Genomic DNA, 23,453 nt, shown 5'->3' with positions numbered 1-23,453 from the left:
CCACCACGACCCTTTTTTTATCCCCCAAAATAACTAACTTTTACAATATATTTTCACACACACACTGACACGACTTTATTCAGTACAATAGAAATACACCACACAAAGCTGGTTTGGTTGAGTGGGGATGCACTCTTCTGGCCACAGATCTATTATAAAAGCAGATAACATAGCAGTAGAGACTTATAACCTATGGAATGAATTGAAATAAAAGGACAAAGAAAAAGAGCGGAGTCGAGGCTCCTGTGTAAGATAAGGCTGGGACGGACAGCATGTCAGCAGAGAGCTGTAGCAGCAGCTGCAGCAGCAGGAACTTCTGCTCTCTGTGGTCAATGAATGGAAATGTTGGAGACAAGCACTGAAAACGCGACCCATCTCGGAGAAAATGAATGGACTTGGCGCTGGACCGGAAGAAAAGTCACCCACGGGATGCGTATTTCCGGTTTTTGTGAAAAAGGTCTATGAGGAGCTCAATGTCTGCTTCAATTTCCTTCAGCTGGATGCCACTGAGATGAGGCCACTGTCTTAAATCAGCGTGTGTGATGATGTTTTCTTTTGACACCGGGATTTTATTTTGGGTGTAAACCTTTGGCAGATTTAGATACATCTTTCCTTCTAAATGTCCCACCTCTAGTCCTTTGACGTCATAGGTCCCTGTAAGATTTTCCTGCCCCATTGTTCGCAAGAGGATCTCAGTTTTGCGCCCCTTTACATTCAGTTGGTTCATGAGGTTTTCAGTGCAGAATGTAGCCGTACTTCCTGGATCCAGGAAAGCGTATGTCTGGACATACTTGCTTCCTTTTGCCACCTTCACTCTGACTGGGATAATGGCAAGTGCACAGTCTTTTCCGGCCCCAGTTGCGCCCCCTGCTGACACAAAAGCGCTACTTATGGGTGTCTCTTCTGTATCAGTGGTAGGTTTTGGGCGAATCCCAATTCTCTGCTTAATCCTCAATCTTACTCCTCATTCCTCAAAATGCGCGCTCCCGTGAAGTTAAGTGCTGTCCCATTCCTAAACAAGTTGAGGAAAGGAGCGAGATTAAGGGGCGTTATCTCCCTTAATTTTGAGATTCTACGAGACCTACCTTGGAGGTAAGGATAACCCAGAATGCATTTCGTTTTATCGGCAAAACTCTTTAGAAAATCATGGCGGACAAAACAGCGAAGCAAAGCAAATATAAATGTAAGTAGTTTTTAAAACAGTTATTTTGTGTGATACAGGATTGTACATAGGGATATTTACGGACATGTTAATTGACGGTGGTAGCGAAGACGAGTCGTGTTTATATCGTAGCGAGCTAACTTTACGGTTGGAATTTTCCTGGTTAGCTTAAGCGTTGCAGAAAACGAGCGAACTGGCTTGTCATTATTAAATATATATATGCAGCCTGTAATTTTGCAAATGCACTTTACTTCAGGGACTACGGATGCCACCCGTGCCTTAATACGCTTCAGAGACAGCAATGACAAGGGCTTCCTGAAGAACAAACAGGCTCCAAAAAAACTCTGGGAGTGAGTATCCGTAATTCCTGGTTTCTAAACCGTTATATTCATGTTTCCATCCTTACTATTCCTTTTTATTATACAGGCAGTTCATCAAAGAACACAATTTGGAGGGGATGGTCACCCCTCTGCAGGCAGCCAAAAAATGGGACAACTTAAAACAACGCTACAAGGTAATTTGAAAGTAGTTATTTTCTTTCATTTATATTTATGTGTATGACGAATGATTGCAGTGTCTTTCTGTGCTTTCTCCCCTATTAATATGTGACCATCCAATGCTTTTCCACTCTTGTGTTGTAGGAGCTAAAAACACCCAAGACGGGGTCGGGGACAGACGGAGGAGAAGAAACTGCAGCGTCTTGGGTGTATTTCGAGGACATGCATGCAGTGCTTGGTGGTCGTCCCTCCATTGATCCTCCCCTGCTGGTGGCCTCTGCTTCCTCAGAAGAGGACCCCACAACACTGCTCTTAGTAAGTGTCAAAGAAAAACATATTAGAAGTATTTATTGTTAACAAAAACTTCAGCAAAACCTGGACATTATCAATTAGTAATACATTGCTGTTGTTTAACCAGGACATGGTTGAAGGCCCATCCTCTTCAGCCTCAGCATCCACATCTGCTGCCTCTGCATCTGCTGCCTCTGCATCTGCTGCCTCTGCATCAGCAGCCTCCACATCTGCTGCCTCCGCTTCAGCAGCCTCCTCATCTGCAAGTGTTCAGTCCACCTCTGCCACCAGATCTGAGGAGAGCCCCCCAACACCTTCTCCCAGAAAGAAGAAGAGAAAATCTAACCCAACCTTGGATTTTTTGAAGGCAGAGAGTGAACGGGAGCAAAGGCGCCATGAGGAGAGTGAGGCAAAAACCGACCGCTTCCTCGATTTGTTTGAACGAATGGTGGACAAAATGTAACTTTCTTTCCCCCTCTTAAGGTTCTCAGGTTAAAAATTTGCACTGTTTATTTATTATTGTATGTGTTTTACCTGTTAGTTTGTTTTGCTGTGATTTTTTTAATAAAGAATTTTTACTTTGGGAGTAATTGTGTTACGTTTCTTTCACAGATAATATTTACAACGGCTATTAGAAAGAAATCAAGAAAATTCATTTGAAAGCATTTATTTACAAGGTCACACATGCAACATGTTAAACATTTCTATTGCAGGGCACATTACTAGTTATACAGGCTGTTGTTATTGATCATTGACCAAAGTTTAGCACTGCTGCTCCAGGCCAGAGAGTAATGCAGCCAGCTGGTCTCTTTTGGCACTTCCTGACTGCTCATTCGCCAGTGGGGCAGGTGGTGGTCGAGGGTCGTACATGTCTTGTGCAATGTCAGTGTCTGGCTCCAACACGTCACCGTTGTCCAAACACACATTATGCAAAAAGGCACAGGTAGCAATGACCACTGGGGAGAATGTTGGTCTAACCTCTAGGGCTCGAAAAAGGGTAGACCTCCATCGTGTCTTCAGGACACCAAAAGCCCTTTCAATGATGCTGCGAGCCCGGGAGTGGTGATAATTGAATCTGGACTCTGACCGGTCCCGCACAGGTTCTCTGTATGGTGTTAAGAGGCTGATGGGCGTCGCTAAACATGGATAGCCGCCATCACCCAGAAGGATGTATTCTGCTGGAGGGTATAGTTGTGCTTTGTAAAAAGGACTGTTTTTTAATATGCGAGTGTCATGCACAGCACCAGGATAGCCCACGAAGATGTCCAAAAACCTGCCATTTGCATCACAAATGGCCTGCATGTTGATTGAAAAGAAACCTTTGTAGTTAAGGTAGTCGATTCTGTGATGAGCAGGAGGTTTGATTCGGAAATGGCAACCATCAATTGCTCCAACAACACAATTGAGGACGGGGGTTCCTGCAAGTTGTCCAAATGCTTCTCCAATTGTGTTGAGATCCTCGAGGCGTGGAAAACTGATAGCCAGCTTCAGGTTACGCCAGATCAGATGTGCAACTCTGTGGATTACGCGGTGGACAGTGGACCTTGGAACACAAAAAACACTTGACACAACTCGGTAAGAGAGTCCGTGGGCCAGCCAGTACACATATATCAGGACCTCAAGTTGAGAGCCCCAGCCATGGTCCTGTTCCCTCTGCAGAAGTCTCTGTAGCCCCTGCATGGCTCTTCTGGTCAGGCGAAAGTCCTGCTGTAGTTCTGCCTCCACATTGAACCACAGCCGGAGTACAGGCACATCCTGGTTCAGCTGGCAGTAAGACACAGCACGGCCACTCTAAGGATGAGATGAAAGACGTTATACATATGCAGTAATTATACTTTGAAGATTGTAAAAATATATGCAACTCCTCTGCTGTAGAAATTTGTGGATCTGTTAAAATGTTTTTTTTTTTTGTAATGTAATGTTTTTATTTAGTTGTACAACATATTCACTGGCTACATTATCATTTACTGATGATTCATTTTTTTAGTCTGCTTCAATTTGAAATTGTAACGTTGAAAAAAGCCTGTGGGAGTGAGTAATTTGACAGAGTAGTTTCGATTTAATTACACATTTTCCACTTGTATCTGTGTCTTTCCCTGCACAACAGATTAGCATTTAGAACAATTCGATTTTAACCTTCCAGGCCACCACCAACACGTTACTCACACACCAAAAAGAATAGAGGTGGATATTTCTTTCATATTAAGTTTGTCATTATTTGACAATTTCCTCTACAACATCACTGGTCATTCTGTGATCAAGGATTAGGGACAATGCACGAGTACATTCCAGTAAACGTTGCGTTCGTCTACACAAACTGCAGGGGATTTTTTTATCCAACACACCTGTATCTGAGCCATCAGCGTCACCATTCTTCGAAAATGTCTTCTCCGTCTTACGGCTTTTCTTCTCGCTATGGACAATCTTAAAAAGATTCCCAAAGCCCACGCTATGGAGATTACTGCAGCTTCCACCGGCATTGTTGCTTCTACTGTTTATTTCCCGATGTTCCACTTCCAGCTTTCTTCTACCCTCTTGCGCAGTGCTGCCCCCTGTCGTCCAAGGACGTAACTGTGTTTAAGGGTTGTCCCATTTCCAAGTGACATTACATTCCTTAACACTTGTTTTAAGGAGGCACTCAATTTGAGATTGAGGATCGAGGTTGAGGAGTGAGGATTAAGCAGAGAATTGGGATTGGGCCTTTGACTGATTTTCCTGCCTAGATCTTTTAACAATATGAAGAACAGTAGGATGCTTCATCTGACAAACTTGACATGTTAAACGGCGTTTACAGTTTTTGCTGACATGACCTCTCAGTAGACAACCAAAACAATAACCACGATTTCTCAAAAATTCAACCCTTTCGTCATGTGGCCGCTTCTTGAATTGTGAGCAGTCAACTAGAGCATGTTTCCCCTTGCAGAGTCCACATGCAGAAATGATAGCATTGAGTGCAGATTGATGCTGTTGTGGAACTAATGAAGGTTTTGCGGTGCTCCCTAACGTCTCAGTATTCACTCCAACTGATATAGCAAAACTGCTGTTTTTGTTTCTCAGTGATTTTTGTTCCATCTTGCTTCTTGGAAAAGACTTCTTAGTTGTCACTTGGTCTTGAATATCTCCAAACAATGGATCCATAAGCATCTTAGCATTTCTTTCCTCAAACTCCACGAAGTGCTGAAATCCGATTCTCCTGCCAGTCTGTTGTTGTATCTCATAAGCCGTGGATCGCCATCTTTCCCTCAGTTTATAGGGTAGTTTTGAAGCCATGAGTCTTAAGTTGGACAGGATATCAAGTTCTTCCAAATACTGTAAATCCTGCATGACATTGCAACAACCTCTCAAATACAGGGCATATTCCTGCAACATTTTTCCATCTTCAGCCTTAATGACTGTCCAGTTCAAAACTTTTTCCAGGTAAGCATCAGATATTTTCATTTCATTCCCGAAATGTTCTTTTAAGAGGTGTCTTGCTTCTTTATAGCCCCTACTGGCCTCCATATGTAAACAGCTACGGATCAGGTCTCTTGGCAAACCTGAAGTAAATTGCTCAAGATAGTAAAGTCTGTCTTGATTGTTTTTAGTCTTGTCTTTGATTAAATGTTCAAACGCATGAACAAAAGACTGATATTCCAGTGGATTGCCATCAAACACAGAGATCTCTCTGGCAGGTAACAAAGACAGCTTTTGCTGTGAAACAATAAGCTCCGCAATGTCACTTTGTCTTTGAATAATTGTATTCATGCTATCGTGTGCAGTATCGACAACCGTATCCATGTCAACTTGTACAGCACGGCGTCTAGTCTGAGGAGGATCCACAGTTCTAGTCCGGTTCTGAGGTCCATTTGGATCATCTTGTGGATCATCTTGTGTGTTGGTGACCCTAGCAGGTGCTGATTCCACGTTGCTTTATACAATTTCAGATTGATGGTGAGAGTCGTAGTATGCATTCATACCATCGCCCTCCTGAGCAGTATCCACACACTGAAGGACTTTTATTTTAGCAGTTGATGCTGCAAGATCTGCCTCCAGCTCCATTCGCTCCATCTTAGTTTTCAGTATCGTTTCTTCTAGTTGTAAATTGTGCTTTTCTTTCAGTGCAGCAGCTCGTGCCAGTGCAGCAGCTTGTTCGGCTTTGGCCTTTTTTAACTCCAAGGAGACTGAGGACGAGCTGGAGGTTCTTGATCCAGTGGAGGTGGACTTTGATTTTAGAGACACATTCGATATGCTGTCAGAAGGTTTAACTCGAGATTGTGCAATTTTCTCTTTCCATGTTTCAACATCTTTCTTAAAATAATCCAGGTTAGTTATTCTGGGTTCATACCAGTCAACGAAATCATTTCCACTTTCCTCTTCTGATAAGAGTTCTTGCACAGACCTATGAGCACCTTTGAACTCTTCCACAGCTCTTTCAAACATTTTAAACATGTCATTTACTTTATCCAAATTTCCATCGTCAGTCATCAAAGCCTTTATTTCGTTCAGTTTCCTCGTGCACGCGCCCAGCTTGGCTCGACGTGACGCAATGCGCGCTCTCAACATCTCCTCCGCCTCAGCTGCGGTCTCTTCCGTGCCGAACATCATTGCAATCACCACACGGTTTCCTTCAATATCCTTAAAGTCCTTCAGATCTCAAACATCCTGCATCAAGCAGTCCATGTCCACAATCCGTCATTCGCAACTTTGCTTTCCGCTGTCTTGATCGGCTTCTTTAGCGCGCAGCAGCGCATCCATTCATAAATTCGATCAGCTGACTTTACTCACGACCTGCCGGTTGTTTCTTGTTCCTGATGAGCGATAATCCAAACTCGCCCACGTTCCCCGTTTCCTCCGAGTCTTTAGTGGAGTTTTTTCAACTTGATACGGCCCTTGTAGTCTTGAAAAAAGACGTCAAAAGAGTTGTCTCATCTTCACGGAGGAGGTTTGTGACTCACTTAAACAAAAAGCACTCGCGGAGATCTATATGTCAAAAGAGATTATATTTATTTCCAACCAAAATCATATCAGCTCTCCGTGGTTGACTTTCCAAAGAAAATATATAAATAATGTGTTTAGAGTGGTTGAAAAAACTGTTACTCCTCACTCCTTCCACACAAAGGGCATTACCTCTCCAAAACAGCTGATCCCTCTCTCTTAATTACTGGAGAGGGCCAGCAGCCCGGAGGAGGAGGCAGGTGAGTGGTTTTTAGCAACCAATCAGAACAAAGAATAGCGCCATGACTTCAGATTCAGACTCATCATCATCGTCATTTAAATAATAATAATTTGATCAACAGGCTCCAACAAGTGCAATCCCTAATAATAATAATGTTATCTAAAAAAAAAAAAGTTGTGGCTGTGTTAGGCTATATTAGCCGAATTGCATCACATACCTTTGGACCATTGGACATCTCTTGCCAATGATAGCTACCTCGGCGTTACTGTACACCTGATTGATGCCAGCTGGGAACTTCCCTCATTGGTAACGCTTCCTTTTACAGTACGGTAATTACCATGTATTAACGTGGTAATTGCAAGGTAAGTACCATGTAATAAGGAGAAGTTACTGTAAAATTACCATGTACTTACAGGGTAACTATGTTGCTAATTACCTAGTACTTTTAGAGTAATTACCAAGCCAATTCCAGGCAAATACCAAGTAACTACCTGGTAGTAAGTATTAATTACTGGGTAATTATAATGTATATAGCAACTATGTCATTAATTGCCAAGTACTTACTAAGTAATTGCTAAGTAATTACATGTAATCAATGGGAAATGTAGACTTCTTACTAGATATTACTAGGTACTGCTAGGTGTGTACGCTATGTATTTCCCTATTTGTCAAGTGTTTTTTACTACTTACCTGGTAACTTCTTAGTATTTCCCAGTAACTACAACATTTACCTGGTAATTACGGTTGATCTGTAGACTACTGCAAAAGGAAGTGAGGCCTGTTTCCACACTATTACCTGGTAACTACTTATTCGTTACCCATTAACTGCAAAAATACCTACCTCGAAATTATATAGTTATTAAAGTGGATTTGTACTGTAAAAGGAAGTGAGGTCTGTTTCCATGTTATTACCTGGTAATTACTCATTTGTTACCCAGTAAATAGAAAAATATTTACCTGGAAATTACATAGTTATTAAAGTGGATTTGTACTGTAAAAGGAAGTGAGGTCTGTTTCCATGTTATTACCTGGTAATTACTCAGTATTTAGCCTGTTACTCGGAAACTTTCACATTACCCCACACACTTGCACCAAAAATGCAGCAAACCCCATCAGTGTCTGTGATCCAGTCTCTGAACAGCACACTGTATCTGTCAGGAGATCAGAGTTTCCATCAAAACCACCATCACCAGCCATCACGTTACATTAAGATGAACGCATTATTATTACACTTCCTCACTCCAAACACCTCACTGTGACAGACATGCAAAAACAAGAGAGCTGCCAAAGATAAATATTTTAATCAAATGGAGTTCAACTTCTTATAAAACAATTTACAAAACAGTGCACATTTTTAGCAGTCAGGCACCTTTTTTTTTTTTAAGAAACAGAACAGATTTCTTTTGCAAAAAATAAAATACAAATAACAGTGATAAACAATCACTATAAATCAACATTAATAAGTACACTGCTCCAGTCTTGTGAATTCAGTGTTCAGACACTGTATCACAGACACTGATGGGGTTTGCTGCATTTTTGTTACAAGTGTGTGGGGTAATGTGAAAGTTTCCGAGTAACAGGCTAAATACTGAGTAATTACCAGGTAATAACATGGAAACAGACCTCACTTCCTTTTACAGTACAAATCCACTTTAATAACTATGTAATTTCCAGGTAAATATTTTTCTATTTACTGGGTAATAAATGAGTAATTACCAGGTAATAACATGGAAACAAACCTCACTTCCTTTTACAGTACAAATCCACTTTAATAACTAAGTAATTTCCAGGTAAATATTTTTCTATTTACCGGGTAATAAATGAGTAATTACCAGGTAATAACATGGAAACAAACCTCACTTCCTTTTACAGTACAAATCCACTTTAATAACTATGTAATTTCCAGGTAAATATTTTTTCTATTTACTAGGTAACAAATAAGCAATTACCATGTAATAACATGGAAACAGACCTCACTTCCTTTTACAGTACAAATCCACTTTAATAACTATGTAATTTCGAGGTAGGTATTTTTGCAGTTCCTGGGTAACAAATAAGTAGTTACCAGGTAATAGTGTGGAAACAGGCCTCACTTCCTTTTGCAGTAGTCTACAGTTCAACCGTAATTACCAGGTAAATGTTGTAGTTACTGGGAAATACTAAGAAGTTACCAGGTAAGTAGTAAAAAACACTTGACAAATAGGGAAATACATAGCGTACACACCGAGCAGTACCTAGTAATACCTAGTAAAAAGTCTACATTTCCCAATGATTACATGGTAATTACTTAGCAATTACTTAGTAAGTACTTGGCAATTACCGACATAGTTGCTATATACATTATAATTACCCAGTAATTTATACTTACTACCAGGTAGTTACTTGGTATTTGCCTGGAATTGGCTTGGTAATTACTCTAAAAGTACTAGGTAATTAGCAACATAGTTACCCTGTAATTACATGGTAATTTTACAGTAACTTCTCCTTATTACATGGTACTTACCCTGCAATTACCACGTTAATACATGGTAATTACCGTACTGTAAAAGGAAGCGTTACCAATGAGTGAAGTTCCCAGCTGGCATCAATCAGGTGTACAGTAACGCCGAGGTAGCTATCATTGGCAAGAGATGTCCAATGGTCTCCGGTTAGTGCTACATAAGTTGCCCCGCCCAACTTCTGTTCTTTCACGGCTGTCTCTGCAGCGTGTTGGTCCTGGATTCTCCTTGTGACAGTTCGCCTGCTAGGCAGTTTGTAGGATGGGTCGCCCGCGGCTGCCTGGAGAAAAAGCTGAAGCCCCTCGTCTTCAACCACGCTGATAGGCCAACAGTTGATGGCAATCCAACGAGCTAGGAGGTTAGTTAACTTTGCTGATAAAGCCTCGCTGATGGGTTTTTCTCGGTTGGTGCTCTCGAACATTGTAGTTTGACGAACACGACTCCCCGAGGGAGCTGCCGTACATGTCCGGGCGTTGTCCATGTTAGCTCCGGTGTGTTTAGTATGCAGATGGTACCTGAGACTCGAGGTACTCCTGCAGTAAGATAACTCCGCTTTGCACAAGGTGCAAATCACCTTGGTCTTATCGAGGTCTCCATTCGGAAGTTTTTTGAAAGTAAATTTGCCCTGGAGCAGGCCCAGCTTCACTGCAGCAGCATCCATCACAGCCGGTGACATGCATGTGACAGCATGTCCGCACATGACTTTCGACCAGGGCAGGACACGCCCCCCAGCGTTATTCAGACAGGCTGGACCAGGCATACATCCACACTAAAATATATCAAAGTGAATTTCATAGCTTGCATGTGCAGACCCAGCTCCCAGACCCAACTTTGAAAATCATAGATTAACGGAGATTTTTGCCGTTAACGGCCCAGCTCTAATATTTGTGTACTAGTTGTATTTATAAGCCAAGCCCACTTTGACCAATCGTGATATACTTCGAGATATTGCCTCAGGAAAAAATTAGGGTCACACTTACCAGTTTTCGTACAAATCGGTCATACCGTTTAAGAGATATACATTTCCCATCTGCTTGACATTTAGGGAAAATTGTAGAATTTTGCTGCCATCTTTCAATGCAGATCCTGCAGCCGACAATGCTATGGCAACACGATGAAACCATGGGCTCAACCACTGGACCTGCATATTTGATTCAGAAAATAATTATATATATATATATATAAAAAAAAAAATTACAGTAATTGCAAAAGTGGCTACATTACCATTGGTGTCGGGTCGGGGTGTATTTTCTTCATGGACACTGAGTTAAACTGACATCTGCCAAAATGTAATTTATTTACCCTTGCAGATAATACAGGCAAAGGCATCCTTCACAGCAGCTGCTTGAGTCTCAGTCAAGGACACTGCTGTTCTTCGGTTGGAACTTGGCAGGTTTGTCAGCTCCTTGATTGTAATTGACACCTGTCTGAAGACCCTGTGCTGCCAGGACCACCTCTTCAATTGTCTCCGACACTGCATCGAGACCATTGTCATCTCGCCGACTAAAAAACAGGCAAAATACACTTGGTCTCAGCAAAATCCTAATCAGTAAAAATACAATAATTGTAACCAGTTGTTCAGTTTTGGTGCCTGTGTCATATTTCACCTCAATCACCTCTTTTTGCTTCCTTGTATCTGCCGTAAATCTCCTTCCTTTACTGCACAAACTTTCCTTGCATTTTGCTTCCAAAACGCTGGTCCTGAACATTAAATAACTTATTTAGTAGTACCTGATGTATACAATTTACAAAAAAGGGGAGAGTTTGTTAAGACCAGAGGGTTATAAATATTTGCTTTTATTTATTAATTTACCTCTGGTTCCCTCTGTGTCCAAGATCTGGTTTCCCTGAGCATCGGCAAGGATGACCGATTCCTCTTGTTCAAGGGCATCATTTACTTTACTTGTTATGCCCATGACAGAAGCCTCAAATTCCGAAAATCGGACTGTCAGGGTTTTGCTTGTTTCCAATCTGCCATCCACAAGATCAGCATTGAATACGGTCCCGAAGATGAAAATAATTTGGAAATTTATTGTACATTCTTGCAATGCAGACAGAACCTATCAAATTCACACCAATTATGGTTGACTGACAGACAGACAGAGATTTTCATATTAGCCTGATGCACCTATTTGATGTGCTCAAGCATTTGGTCACCTTTGGAATGTCTTAGCCATGGGTGCTCTCGGAGAAGGCCTTGCAGTTGAAGCTGAGCCATGAGCTGAGCCCGCAGCAGCACTCGATGGTCGGCAGAAGAAAAAGCGGGTCGGGAATGGTCCAGGCACAATGGATGGCTCCCGCATATCATCACTCTCTCTATGGACTTCATAATGTCCCCTTACAATAACGTCAATAGTTCTGAACTGACCCTCATTTCCAGGCAATATGGCCATATTGCTATCATCGGTAATGTAGAGACTGGAGCTATGAACCTTTGAAAAAACAGAGCAAGAGGTTTATGAAAAATGTGAGCAAGTGTTGTAAAAAAAAATTTCTGACAATCGATCAATAGTAATATTGACAGGTGAGGTTACAATGACAAATGTCTTTATTTTGAAATAGAAATGTGTTGTGTTGTTTTCTATTCATGTAGTGTTTAAACTTTAAGTTGCTACAAAGAATCTTCTAGTTGCTAGCTAACAAATCAGACTTTTCCTCCTTGTCTTTTTCATGTTGCCTCTGTTTTTCAGTAGTGTTTTATTCAGTAAATATGATCGACCTGAATGAGCGACTTTAAACAAAACCTGAAATGCAGATATCTGAAACTACATTATCTGAAATCTCATTGTAGACATCAGGCATGAACAGCTATGCTGCGTTTTGTGGTTAAAGTACAATTTCACAAAAAAATATTTACCTGGAAAATCCTGGCTATTCTTTCGGTAGTCATGTCGTCCTCTCTCAGGGTGACACACTTTGCTCCCCGAAACAACACAAAGCTGTCCATGGCTGTTGGTGCTTATGGCTCCTGGCTGCAGATCGAAAGACTGTTGCGACTAGCAAGCTAGCGTAACTTCTTCTTCTTCTTCTTCTTCTTCTTCTTCTTCTTCTTCTTCCTCTTCTCCTTCTTCTTCTTCTTCTCTTGTGAAGCAGCTTGCATCCCAATCGGTTGCACTACCGCCATTTGCTGATCTAGCGTAACTATTGCTAACACTCATTACAAAACTTCCGAGTCACCTGCATTCAACCCAGTGAATATTAAATTCAAATTCAGTCATGCGGCCCGTTTTTTCATTTCGTATTTTTGATCTGATCCTGAAATTGAAATATAAAAAAACAAGCATTTTTCATTTTTTGTGTTAGATTAAAAAACGACAAACAAAATAATCTGTCACTTTTTTATTTTTTCATTTTTGATTGCCAATTGAAAATAAAAAGAACGAATGATACACAGATTCACCTGGAACCGAAGGATTGATCACTGACACAAAGGCATTGACTGCTAAAATTCCATGTAAAACACACCAATGCAAATCTCCAATATTTTTTGTCAATGGTGGTTTATAAAAAAACATTCCAGGCTGGTTTAACCTCTGGTTTCACTTTCAGAAATGCTCTTCATGGTGTGTCTGCCCTTCCTTTGAGTTTTTCTTTGTTTGAAGCCTTTACGCACCCCTGGTAAAGATCTTTCCCAGTAGCAGAGTCCAGAGACATCCACACACAGCCACTGATCAGAGGGTCCGACATGCCATAGTCTGTAAGATGTAATTTGATCGCCACCCTAGGAAAAGGATCAGAAACATTAGGTGTTACATGACCATGAAACCACTGTTGCAGGAGCGCCGTATGCTCTTGCGGAAACACCCTCCTGAACTTCTCCAGGATGGCACTAACAGTTCGGACAGACCGGACCTCCAGTCTCTCTGCTAGGGCATCAGCGTTGTCCATGTTTTCTCCAGCCAGCTGCAGCAGATGTTTAACTGTAGTTATTGGTTTCTGCAAGAAAACTGAAGACATTAACGGGCGTCTTTCCATGGAGTTCCCAGACGTACCCCTTGGAGTATGGGTTCTCTAAGCAGTCAGTGCAGGGATGTAGTAGAATCCAGTCTGCTCACTTCCATCAGCCTCCACACTCTGACCACACTGGCATAAAAAGGTGGCAAAGAGTTCACATTTTGCTTGGTCCAGTCAAAGCAAAACAGTGTCTTATCAAAACCTAATTTCCCAACCTGACCAAAAATAAAATCTGCAACCAGCCTCCATGGTAAAATATCAGACCCATAAAGGTAGCTTCGTAAAAACTGTACTCTGAAAGCATGCGTTCTTGCTGAGAAGATGAACCAGTCCCTGTCCTTCTTCCCAAAACACTTTGAGGGACCCAGTGAATATTGTCCCAAAAGAAATCAATGATGTAACTCTGAACACTTCTCATCAAATCCTGTGGAGGTTCTAGAACAGCCAGACGATGCCAAAGTATGGAGGCCATCAAGTTGTTGATAATGAGTGTGCGCCCCCTGTATGACATCCGGCGTAATAACCACTGCCATTTTTTTAGCCTGCCTTCCATTTGTTCTGCAACCCCCTCCCAGTTTTTCATGACCTCTCTCTGATTACCGAAATGCACTCCAAGACATTTAATCCAATGTTTTCCCCAACAAGCTTCACCAGGTGAACGTGGCTCAAGTCCACCCCATTTTCCAACTAGCAGAGCTGTGCTCTTGTCCCAGTTTATCTTGGAGGAGAGATCTTTCCAAAGGAAGATGTAATATTTAGCAGCCTCAGAATGTCCTCATTGCCACTTATGGCCATCATGATGTCATCTGCGTCAGTGGTGGGTGCAGTCCGCTAATCAGCTAACCGCTAATTAGCGAAGCTAACATTTTCATTAGCGGATTAGCTGTTCAGCTAACTTTGAAAAACATTAGCGGACTAATTAGCTTCCACAAAATTTACACATTAGCGGAAGCTTGCTTGAACACCTCTCGTACGTGCTTCCCACTGTGCAAAGTAATGAAAAGTCTTTTCTCTGCTGTTAGAAAAACGCCAAAAATTGTTTAAAAAAAACATGGATTTTGTAATGCATATAACTCCCGACCCATTTGTCCGATTGAAACAATTCAAAAACTGTTAGAAAGCCCCGGAACTCAAGATTATGGGGGTATTTGAATGACTCACGTGCGTGCTTGCGTAATGGCGCGACATCAACAAATAATCCCCTATGCGCGCTGCAGAGCGCGAGCCGCTCCGCACGCGGCGCTACCCCGCGGCGCTACCCCGCGCCTCCTGTCAGATAGGTTAAGAAGGGCGCGCCAATCCGAAACTCGGTGCACGGCGCTGCCGCTTCCGCGCACGGCGCGTCCTGTGTGAACCAGGCGTTAGTGGTTTGCGGTTATTGTTAGCTTCAGCTAAATCTTTTAGCAGTTTATCGGTTTAGCGTTATCGAAGCTAACTTTTCAGTTAGCGGAAGAACGGTTATTGAAGCTAACTTTTTGGTTAGCTGTGCCCACCATTGATCTGCGTAAGCAGAAAGGTGCAATGGTGAAGCATCCTGCCTGAGTTTAACTCCTCTAAACTCATTTCTAATCTTAACCAGCAATGGTTCAATGGCTAAAGAATATAACATTCCTGACATTGCACACCCCTGTGTAATTCCCCTTCCAACAGAGAAAGGAGCACATCAACCACCATTTACCTTCAATATACTTTCTATGTCAGAGAGTCTTAATCATGGCTACAAAACTGGGGGAGAGACCAAATGCCTGTAGAGTATCCCAGAGGTACTGGTGCTCCACCCTGTTAAAAGTCTTTTCTTGGTTCATTGAAATCGGACCAAATTTTAAACCAAATGAACTAAAAACTTCCAAATAATCTCGAATTAGGGATATATTATCCCTTATTGATCTGCCAGGGATACAATATGACTGATCGATATAAATGACATGCTCCATCACCTTTCTCAGCTGATTGGACAACACTGGACAGGATCTTGTAGTCAGCACACAACAGACTCACAGGCCTTCAGTTTTTGATATCCGAAAGGTCACCCTTCTTCAGTAGGAGGGTGAGGACCGCTCTCTGACAGCTGAGGGGCAACTTCCCACCAGCCAAACTGTCTCTGATGACGTTCAGCAGATCCTCCCCGATTGTGGACCAGAACACTTTGTAAAAGTCAGCAGGTAGACCATCCAGGCCTGGAGACTTGCCATTCTCCATCTCGTTGAGCGCCATTTGTAGCTCTTGTAGTGTCAGTGGTCGCTCTAGGTCTGCATTGTCCTGTGCTGACACTTGTGGCAGGTTGTCAAGGAAGGAGTTGGATAACAGCACATCCTCTCCATATTCACTGATGTAAAGTGCCAAGAAGAAGTCCACAGCTCTCCTCCTTTTTTTTTTTTTTTTTCCCTTGTCCTGTTCAGCAGCTGGGGCTTGCAATATTGTATGATTGTAGCCTTTTACTATCTGAACAGATTTTAATGTTAGCAGCAGGACGAGAACGAATCTCCTCCTGCTGCTGCGTTTATTTAAAGCTGGCGTCCGGGACGGAAACACTCAGAGAGCGAGAGACAGAAAAGAGAGAAAGATAAAGAGAGGGAGAATGGCGTGTGTGTGTGTGTGGGGGGGGGGGGGGGGCTTGGGGGGACAACCTATGTACAAATTCACAACAAATGCAAAACAGTGTTGTCGACGCACCACACGCAATCAAGAACCATCCCAAACCCCAATCTAGACAACACCAAAACAGAGCCGACAACCAACACAAAAACTGACAGAACCATACATTGATATAATTTTTTATTTTTTATTTTTTTCCCCCCTTGATGAACCATAGTAGTGAACAGACTAGTAACTAGTAGTAAACTCAGGGCGTTCATCAAGAGAGGGCTACTACAGATCACCATTATTCTAACCACCACAAGAAGACAAGGTAACCGAGTATGTGAAGAGTGATTAAAGATCAGCGTGATCATGCAAATAGGATGGTGATAGTGATGGTGATAGTGATCATGCATATATGACCTCTGACCCCTGAGAAGGCCAGAAGCAGGCCAGAGAGGCCCTCAGAGCCCAGACAGCCGGCGGTCATCACAGAGCCTGGATCCAAGCCGCTCCCCCAGGCAGACGCCCACGCTCTGGTTCAGAAATGGGGCAGAGGAAAGCCCCGGCCGGGGACCCCGGCGGTCCCGGGGCCCGGGCCCCGCGGAGCCACGACCGGCAGGAGCCGGTCCACCCCGGGCACCGTACGCCCGGGGCGGGCAGAGCCCAAGGCCCAAGAGCCCAAGAGCCGACCCCCCACACAGGCGGAGGGCCATGACCCACCCGGGAGAACCGGCCCACACGGGCGGCTACCCACCCCAGGCCAGTACCCCCCCAGCACTCCGGCCACGCACCCCGAGATCCAGGGCATCACCCCCCCCCCAACCCCTCCCACCCTGTCCTCTCCCCACCTCACCCCCCCACCCCAACCCAACACTTACACCCACTCACTCACGCTGACACACACACACGCATGCGCGCACACACACACACACACACACACACACACACACACACACACACACACAACCACTCATCCTGAAACCAAACACACCCACATTCTGACACACTCACACACGCTAGCAAACACGTACACACACACACACACGCACACACACCCGCACATACACGCACACACACACACACACACACACACACACACACACACACACACGCACACACACACACGCACACACACACACACACACACACACACACACACACACAAAGTCAACCCTACCCCAAACATACTCACATTCCCACGTCCACCAACCGTCCTGTCCTGTGGAAGACCCCCCGGAAGGCGAGGGAACACCGAACCCCACATCCAGGACCCCCCGCCACCCACAACCGCCGCCCCCACCCCCCAAACCCCACCGCTGCAGACAGGTATGCACCCCCCAGAGCCAGCAGTCCCCCAAACCACAGCCGTTCCAAACCCCAGGCCCGTGGGGAAAACAACAGTCCCCATCCCCCGCCCCCCACCAGAAGGAATCCGGAAACGGGGGCGCAGAAGACCCCATTGCCCCCTCCCTCCCCCCCGGCTCGTGTGTGTTGATGGAGCAAATGTTGTTTGCGATTAAAATTGAGGGGCAGTAACCACACCGTGCCGCGAGTGAGGCCAAACGAGCAGTCCCATCTACCTGAACAGCCACACCCCCGACACGGCGCGCCAAGACCCCCCGAGGTGTGTGTTTGTATGTATTTGGTCGTATTAGATGACTAAGTGCAATTAAGACTGAGAGGCGAGCCACTGAAGGGTGCAGTGATTGAGGCCACTTAGATGGCCCCCTCCACCACACCCTACCTGATAGGCCCGCCTCCCAAAGCCCTACGTGTGTGTGCATGAGAGCGGGAGGAGAGGGGGGTCCAGGGATGCCGCAGCACCCCCGTCACCCAGGAGCCCCCGGATGAAGGACAGGGCCAGGAGCGCCACCCCCGCCCCCCAGGACCAGGGCGGACAGCGACCATAGCCAGAGAGCCACTGACCCAAGAAGCACACACCCATCATGCATCAGAAGGAGTGGAGGTGAGGACAGACAGGGGGCAGTGGAAGGACCCAGACCCAGGGCCCACCGCCCCCAGACCCACCGGGGGCCCCCCCCACAGGGCACCACACTCTCTCCTCACATACATACCTCCAATCGCCCACACATATACATCCACGCATACAGATATACATACATACTTACAGATACACACCCACACACACATACATACATGCTCACAGAAACATACCCACACATACATACACACTTACACATACACAGTCACACACATATACACATGCACGTACACACACACCCCCACCTTCCCCCACCCCCTAACCCCCACAGCCCACCACCACCACCACCCCCCTATCTACCCCCCCCATCCGCCACCCCCCCACCCATCCACCCCACCCCCCTGTCCCCCACCACCACAACCACCCACCCCGATGCCCTGGATTCCGGGGCAGCAACCAGACCCCAGGGAATGCACCGACCCAGGGAGGGGCAGCACGCCCGAGTCGACCGCCCCCCCCAGCCAGGCCGACCCCCCCACCCCAATGGAAGGGGACAGCCCCCAGGCACCAGGGCCCCCAGCCACACCCGCCCCAGGACACCCCGGCTACCCGGACGTGAACCGGCACCCACCGACCCAGGCCCCCCGGAGCCCCGGCCCCACCGCCGCCAGACAGCCCCAACAACCGGCAGCACCCCCCCCACCCCCAATCCAAACCAAACACGAAGACAGCCCTCAGTGAAGCAGCCCAGATCCCGACCCCAAGACAGCGCCAACCACCCGCAGCCATCAGCACCCCCCGACCAACAACCGGCCCTCAAAGAGGAGAGGCCCTCATCTTCCCCTTACATGAAGTGATGGAGCTGATCACAGGGGACCAGAGGGAACCAGATGCAGCTGATTGGTCCTCTGAACAGACAGACATTGTCTCCAAGCTAATATGATCTAATAAAAGACTCTTAAACTGCCTCTTACTCAGATTACTTCTGGATTTCCAATTTACAAGGATAGTTTTCTTCGCGATGCACAAGATGGTGAGAACCATGTAGACAGAGTTTATTGACATGTTAATTTCACCCAAATCACCTAAAAGGCACAATGTGGGAGTTGCAGGGATATTGCATGTGAACCATGTTGACAGGTCTTCACACACCTGCTGCCAGAACCTCTGCACTGGTGTGCAGGACCACAAGGCGTGGAGGTAGCTGTCAGTCATGTTATCATTGCAATGTGAACAGATATCAGATTGTGATAGGCCCATCTGGAACATCCTTCGTCCTGTATAATGAATTCTATGCAGAATTTTGAATTGTATTAGTTGTATATTTGAATTCTTTGTCATTTTGAAAGTATTTAAACATATTTGTGACCACGCATTTTGGTCAACGTTGTTAGATAAGTCAGCCTCCCATTTTAAGGTCGGAAGGAAGATTTTATCTTCCACCTTTGATAATATTTTATATATCTTTGATAGCAACTTTGGGGAACTGAGGTTTAAGAATTCTTCGACCCCGAGAGGTAGCTGTCCCTGCAGTTGATTAAAGGTATACTTATTACCTATGATAGATTTAAGTTGATGATATTCTAAAAATGCTGTGCTGCTGATTCCATATTGTGAGATCAGAGTATTGAATGATAGAAAGTTGCCGTTTTCAATGATATGTTCAAGCTGGCTGATTCCTTTATTTCTCCACTGAGTGAAGTTTATCATCTTTTTGTTTTGCAGGATGTCCGGGTTGTTCCAGATGGGTGTGAGTTTACACGGGATCAGAGAAGATTTGGTTAGCTTTAGAAAGTCCCACCAAGCCATTAAAGAGGAACTGATGTTGACACTTTTAAAACACCGATGGGATTTGATGGTGGGACTGATGAATGGCAGGTCAGAGATGACTAGATCCTCACATAATGCTTGCTCTACATCCAGCCATGGCTCATCTAAATTGTTATGTTTAAGCCATTTGGAGATATATTGCAGCTTGCTGGCTATGAAGTAATTGCTGAAGTTAGGCAAGTCTAGTCCGCCTCTGTCTTTAGTCTGTTGTAGCGTCTTTAAACTGATACGTGATGGTTTATTTTTCCAGAGAAATTTAGATATTTATGAGTCCAATGATTTGAACCAGCCAGAATCAGAATCAGAATCAGAATCATTTATTAATGGCCACACAACAAAGCTGGTGGAATTTGTTTCCGGTACAGCACTTAATGCTCACATCTCACAGGGTCAGTTACAGTGTCAGCAAACCGAACATTACATTCAATAGACATGAATGATTATACAACAGATTACATCAAGGCAATGGTTGGTTTAAAGTCCGTATAGCTATGGGAAAGAAACTGTTTTTAAATCTGACTGACTTAGTTGTCAGAGACCTGTAGCGCCTCCCGGAGGGCATGAGTGTGAACAGGTGATGAGCAGGGTGTGTATGGTCTTAGATAATTTTCCTTGCACGCTGTGTGATGCGTCTTCTGTACAGTTTGTCTATGGATGGAAGAGTGTGGCCAGTGATTTTGGAGGACTTATTGATAATGCTTTGGAGTTTTTTACGTGAGTGACTGTCCAAATTTCCATACCAGACTATTATTGAAGAGGTGAGAATACTTTCAATAATGGCTGTGTAAAACTGAATGAGAATGTTGTGTCTGACTCTGAATTTCTTGAGTTGCCTAAGGAAAAATAGTCTTTTATTGGCTTTTTTGTAAATTTCGTCTGAGTGCTGCTTAAATTTGAGTGAGTTATTGATGTGTGTCCCAAGGAATTTAAATGAATCCGTAATGTCTATAACATCAGTGCTGATGAGGATGGGTGCTTTAAGAGTAGGTGAGCGTGAAAAGTCAATGATCAGTTCTCTTGTTTTTCATGCGTTGAGTTGAAGGTTGTTAGTATGGCACCAAGTGACTGCTTGGGTGACCTGCTCGCGATAGTGTTTTTCATTATTGTCAGAGATAAGTCCAATTATTGTGGTGTCATCTGCATATTTGAGGATGGATACTGAGCTGTGTGAGGATGTGAGTGTGTTTGTGTAGAGTGAGAATAACCAGGGCGATAGGACACAACCCTGAGGGGCCCCGGTGCTGAGGGTCAGAGGTCGGGATAAGAGACCACCCATCCTGACTCTCTGTGTCCTTTCTGAGAGGAAGCTCCTGATCCAGTGGCATAATGAAATGTCAATGTCCATATCCATAAGTTTATTGAATAGATTGACCGGGTCAACAGTATTAAAGGCGGAGCTAAAATCACTGAACAGCACACGGGCGTAGGTGTCTCAAGATGGTGCAGGATCCTGTGAAGAGCCAGATTTACTGCATCTTCCACCGACCTATTGAACCTGTATGCAAACTGGAAACTGTCCATAAGGGGGGTGGTGAGTTCTTTGAGGTGAGAGAGGATAATTCTTTCAAATGCTTTCATAATGACAGATGTGAGAGAGATTGGTCTGTAATTAAGACATGATATTTTATTGTTCTTTGGGACCGGGATGATGACAGAGTCCTTGAAACATCTGGGAACTGTGCACTGAATGAGAGAGCTGTTGAAGATGTTGGTGTATACTGGGGCTAGCTGGTATGCACAGTGTTTCAAAACAGATGGACTTACACCATCAGGACCAGTAGCTTTCCCCTTTTTTGACCTAATAAACCATGTTCTCACCTCCTCTTCCTGGATGGAAAAAGGAGGCGACGGCAGAGGGGACGGAGGGGAGTAGGTAGGAATGGGTAGGTGCTCAAACCTCGCATAGAAGGTGTTTAACTGATCTGGGAGGTTTTTGTCAGTGTCAGAAGTGGGAGCAGTGCTGCTTTTGTAGTTGGTCATTTTTTTAATTTTTTTCCAGACAGCCTTGGTGTCATTTGTGGCAATCTGCTGCTCCAATTTGTGTGCATACCTAGATTTAGCTTTTCTAATAGCAGCTCTGAGCTCGTATTTGGCTGCCCTGTATTGCCCCATATCACCCTCAGCAAAGGCACAGCATTTTTTCCTGCGTAGGGTTTGAATGTCCTCCGTAAACCACGGCTTGTTGTTACTGTGAATTTTCACAGTTTTGGTAGGGATGCACGTCCCGACGCAGGAGTTAATGTATGACGTCACTGTGTCCGTCAGTTCATCCAGACTAGCTGCCGCTGCGCGAAATACATCCCAATCAGTGCACTCAAAACAGCCTCTCAAAGTGTCAACGGCCGCGCTCGACCAGCACTGGACAACCTTGGATTGTACACGGTTGGATTTTAGTTTTTGTCTGTATTTTGGGACGAGCAGCAGCGTGGCATGGTCCGACCTGCCCAGCGGTGCCCTCGGAAAGGACCGGTATGCATCACTGATGGGGACGTAGCAGTGGTCGAGGATGTTAGCGCCTCTGCTTGGACAGGTAACTTGCTGGATGTAGTTGGGAAGATCCTTTGACAGATTGGCGTGGTTGAAATCGCCCACTACGATCACCGACGTGTCAGGATTACAGTTTTCCACAGAGGAGATGTAGCTTGCTAACTCTGAAGTGGCTTCGTTAGCATTAGCCAACGGCGGGATATAAACGCCTATCAAAACAACAGAAGCAAACTCTCTGGGAAGATAATATGGCCTGCACTTCACACAGATGTATTCCAGATGAGGGCTACAGAAGTTGGTAAGCATCTTGTTGTTGCTGCACCATCTCTGGTTGATCATGAGACAGATTCCGCCACCTTTGGTTTTCATTGATAGCTTCACTGACCTGTCAGCACGGTGTAGAGAGAAGCCGGGTGGAGTAATAGCCTGGTCAGGTACGGTGTGGTCTAGCCAGGTCTCTGTTAGGCAGATGGCAGAGCAGTCTCTGTAGTCCTTGTTGGTTTGAAGCAGGAGGAACAGTTCATCTATTTTGTTTCTGATTGATCGGAAATTGGTGAGAAGCAGTGCTGGTAGTGGTGGCCGGTATGGGCGCTTCCTGAACCTGCAGAGAACACCGGCACGACGTTGTTTGCTAGCCGGCTTGTGATACCAGCGCTGGTCTGCTGGTATAGGTGTAGCAAGTATCTCTGCAGGAATACTTGAGATCCACACTTCATCAGCGATGTAGGGATTATCCCTTAAGGAAAGCAACTCCAGACGGCTGTATGTGTAGCATAGTGACTTCCTGGCATGGAAAGCCGACAGCAGTAGCAGACCCAGTAGCAGAGCTCGCACCGTGGCAAGCCTCACGGCCGCCATCTTGAAGCCCAGTCGGTTTAGAAAGATGACAGGGTGTTTCAGACGATGGTTTGGCTGGTATCATTGAAAATAAATAGTTAACCTTAGGTAAAGTCATCATTTTAATGGTGGCAACCCTCCCCATAAGAGATATAGGTAAGCGTCTCCACCGTAAGAGGTCATCCTCTATTGACTTCAGTAACGGAACATAATTTAGTTT

General features: G+C 44.7%; 2 long non-coding RNA genes across 2 annotated transcripts; both read left to right on the top strand.

Annotated features, from left to right (window-relative positions):
* Positions 1-345: 345 nt before the first annotated feature.
* Positions 346-23,084, top strand: LOC115396864 (uncharacterized). The gene is made up of 4 exons (XR_003932408.1): positions 346-457; positions 2,538-2,542; positions 22,875-22,882; positions 23,074-23,084. It is a non-coding gene; the product is annotated as an uncharacterized LOC115396864 (long non-coding RNA).
* On the top strand, positions 1,591-2,158 carry LOC115396865 (uncharacterized). Its single transcript, XR_003932409.1, has 3 exons — positions 1,591-1,676; positions 1,804-1,974; positions 2,078-2,158. It is a non-coding gene; the product is annotated as an uncharacterized LOC115396865 (long non-coding RNA).
* Positions 23,085-23,453: the final 369 nt, after the last annotated feature.

The sequence above is a fragment of the Salarias fasciatus genome, chromosome 11, assembly GCF_902148845.1.
Source record: "Salarias fasciatus chromosome 11, fSalaFa1.1, whole genome shotgun sequence".
Classification (NCBI taxonomy): domain Eukaryota; kingdom Metazoa; phylum Chordata; class Actinopteri; order Blenniiformes; family Blenniidae; genus Salarias; species Salarias fasciatus.
This window is presented reverse-complemented; position numbering and strand designations above follow the sequence as displayed.